Source organism: Arachis hypogaea, chromosome 19, assembly GCF_003086295.3.
Source record: "Arachis hypogaea cultivar Tifrunner chromosome 19, arahy.Tifrunner.gnm2.J5K5, whole genome shotgun sequence".
In the NCBI taxonomy this organism is placed as follows: Eukaryota; Viridiplantae; Streptophyta; class Magnoliopsida; order Fabales; family Fabaceae; genus Arachis; species Arachis hypogaea.
Window position 1 is genome coordinate 34,580,264 of NC_092054.1, and position 3,565 is coordinate 34,583,828.

The 3,565-nt window shown below is 39.9% G+C and overlaps 1 non-coding gene across 1 annotated transcript; it reads left to right on the top strand.

The window, feature by feature from the left end:
- The first annotated feature begins 211 nt into the window (after positions 1–211).
- Positions 212–315, top strand: LOC112781918 (small nucleolar RNA R71). Its single transcript, XR_003192665.1, has one exon. It is a non-coding gene; the product is annotated as a small nucleolar RNA R71 (small nucleolar RNA).
- The last annotated feature ends 3,250 nt before the right edge of the window (positions 316–3,565 follow it).

A 3,565-nucleotide genomic window follows, 5' to 3' on the forward strand; every position in this document is an offset into this window, starting at 1 on the left:
ATCAACATGGTTCAGCTCCATGACTCCCTTAGTGTTGTGCCTTTCTGATGCATAATAGTATTCATTCTCAGCCACTGTCTCGATCACTTCAATGGCTTCTTCCACAGTCTTTTTCTTGTTCAATGAACCTCCTGATGAATGGTCTACAGCCTTCCTTGATTCATAAGAGAGCCCATCATAGAAGATGTGCAATTGCACCCAATCATGGAACATGTTTGGTGGGCATTTCCTTGTCAAGTCCTTGAATCTCTCCCATGCCTCGTAGAGAGTTTCACCATCTTGTTGTCTAAAAGTCTGGACCTCAGATCGAAGCCTATTGACCTTTTGTGGAGGGTAGAAACGTGCCAGAAACTTGCCTTCCACCTCATCCCATGTGGTTAGACTCCCTCTTGGGAATGATTCCAGCCACTTAGCTGCCTTGTCCCTAAGTGAAAATGGGAACAAGAGCAGTTTATAGGCATCTTCCTGGACTCCATTGGACTTCACAGTGTCACAAATTCTCAGGAATTTTGTGATATGTTGGTTTGGGTCTTCATTAGCACTTCCTCCAAAGGAACAATGATTTTCCACCAATGATATTAGCTGTGGCTTGAGCTCAAAATTGTTGGCCTGAATGGGTGGTTTCTGGATGCTACTACCACAATTCCCAGAGGTTGGGTTTATGTATGAACTAAGAACCCTCCTCTCAGGAATGGCATTGTTTCCATCAGCTCTCTCATGGTTGTGAACTTCTCTATCCATGTTGAGATCTAGAGCTTCCTCAAAATTGTCCTCAGATTCTCCTTCAGATTCCTCTTCTCCCACTACTCTCTTCCCTCTTGCTTCCCTTCTAAGTCTATGAAGGGTCCTTTCCGGTTCGGTATATAGAGGAGTTGATGTCTCTCCTCTCCTACCTGTCATACAAGAACACAGCTCAAACACAAACAGGTAAAATACTCTTGGTTAATGGAAGAGTATGGTTAGATCAATTGAGGAATTAAATCAAACAGTTAGTGAGTCAGTGAGTTAGTTGCATGAATTTAAAGGCATAAAGAAGGAAAGCATGTAACCAAGTGCAGAAATTAAAATTCAACAAGTATCTAGAACAGAATTAATCAAAGCAAGAGAAAATTGCTCAATCTAGTTAGCTTCCAATTTGAGAATTGTCAATCGAAAACCAATCCCCGGCAACGGCGCCATAAACTTGATGCGCATAAACGTGTTATGCTACGATTTAGGAAATTGCACGATCGGCAAAATTCCTTCCGGCAAGTGCACCGGTTATCGTTGTCAAGTAAAAACTCACAATAGAGTGAGGTCGAATCCCACAAGGATTGGTTGAGTGAGCAATTCGGATTAGAAGTGTGTTCTAGTTGAGCGGAATCAAGATTTGAGATGAGAATTGCGGAATGTAAACTTGGCGGGAAAAGTAAATGACAAGAAAATTAAATGGCTGAATCTTAAATTGCATGAATTAAAGAGCAGAATGTAAATTGCTGAAATTAAAAGGGAATGGGGATGATTGCAAGAATTGAATTGCAGAATGTAAAGAGAAAGTGGAATTCAGAAATGGGGAATTCATTGGGTTTAGGAGATATTGAAATCTCCGAATCAAAACATGTAAATCTCTTCCTCAACCAATGCATTCATTGAATTTTGCTTGGCAATCTTATATGATTGGATCCCAATTCCTTGGCTCACCAATGCTCTCTAAAAACAAACAAATTCCCAATCCCTTGGTTTAAATGTTCATAAGAAGAGATGATGCTTGATCACTGATTATACCACACAATTTCATGAACCACAATTTGGTAGGATTACATGTCACAATATCCATCCAAACCCCAATCCAATCCACTGTGAGAAAGCTTCTCTAGCATGAATCCTCCATTCCTTTCCCAAGGCTCCGAAAGATTCCAAGTATGAGTAGTCTCTTTCCCAAGACAACTACTCAATGGAGTTAGATCGAGAAGCTTTCTAACAAAATTCAAGAGAAAAGATTGAAGAAGAAGATAAACTATTATTGATTCATTGAATTACAATAGAGCTCCCTAACCCAATGAAAGGGGGTTTAGTGAATCATAGCTCTGAATTCAATTACAAAGAAAAAGAAAACTGGCTAAAAGTGAAAGTAAAAGTTCTCTCTAACTTAACTTCTATCCTATTTATACACTTTCTATATTGAGCTTCAGTTGTGCTTCTTGGGCTTTGAGGCCTCTCCTTGCTTTCCTTTTGCCTTGGGTTTATGATCCATAATCTTGATGAGGTTGTTGATCCAGATCCTGTAACATTTATTGAGCCAACTTAGTGATAATCAAATAATGACACATGACTCAATAAATTGAGATTTCAAACTCATCAATCCTTCAGGCCCAATCCCATAAACCATGATATTCAATTGGGTTTCATACCAAAGTAAGTTTAAGTTAATAATTGTGCTCAAAGACTAACTTAAATCACAATATTTTTGGCCCAGAAACCCTTTTCAAGAGTGGCGTTTAAGTTGTAGTTTAAGCTTAAACTGCAACTTAAACGCCAGACACTTCCAGTGAGGCCATTTGTAGAAGCACGTTTAAGCTTCAGTTAAGGTTAAACTGAAGCTTAAACGTGGAAATGGAAGTAGGTAGCCCTGGAGAGTCATGTAGTCGAACACGTTTAAGCTTCAGTTTAAGGTTAAACTGAAGCTTAAACGTGGAGATAGGAAGGGCAGCCCTGGAGGTCGAACATGTTTAACCTCCAGTTTGAGGTCAAACTGGAGGTTAAACGTGGAAAAGGGTGGAGGCATACTGGAGGTCGAACACGTTTAACCTCTAGTTTGAGGTCAAACTGGAGGTTAAACGTGGAAGCTTGGAATGGTGGCCCTGGAGGTGTCGAACACGTTTAACCTCCAGTTTGGGGTCAAACTGGAGGTTAAACGTGGAGATGGAGAGAGCAACCCTGGAGTGAAAAAACTATCGAACACGTTTAAGCTCCAGTTTGAGTCAAACTGGAGCTTAAACGTGGAATGGCCCCTGGTACTCTTCCTGGTTCTGGCGTTTAACCTCCAGTTTGAGGTCAAACTGGAGGTTAAACGTGGAACTCCTCCCTGGGTGGCATACTCATTCTGGCGTTTAACCTCCAGTTTGAGGTCAAACTGGAGGTTAAACGTGGAATGCTCCTTAAGTGAGGCTTTTCATTCTGGCGTTTAACCTTCAGTTTGAGGTCAAACTGGAGGTTAAACTTCAATCCCAGCATTTCTTATCCTTCATGATTTTGGCGTTTAAGCTCCAGTTTAGGCTTAAACTGGAACTTAAACTCCACATGTGATATTCAAGCTTCCTTTATTGATTTTGTTGCTTCCTTGCTTAGCCTCTTCTTCCCTGAAATCATCCAAACAATTGCATCAAAGTCTTGCAAAATTTCATGAGAAATCTTTCATTCATAGCATTTAAGTAATATAACTAAAACTCATGGAATTTGCATCAAAATCATATTGTTTGGATGGTTCATTACTTTGTTCTTCATTTAACCATTTTTGGTTACTTTAAGCTCAAGAAAATGCATAAAACAACTAAAACTAACAGAAAAATGCTAGTGAAACTAGCCT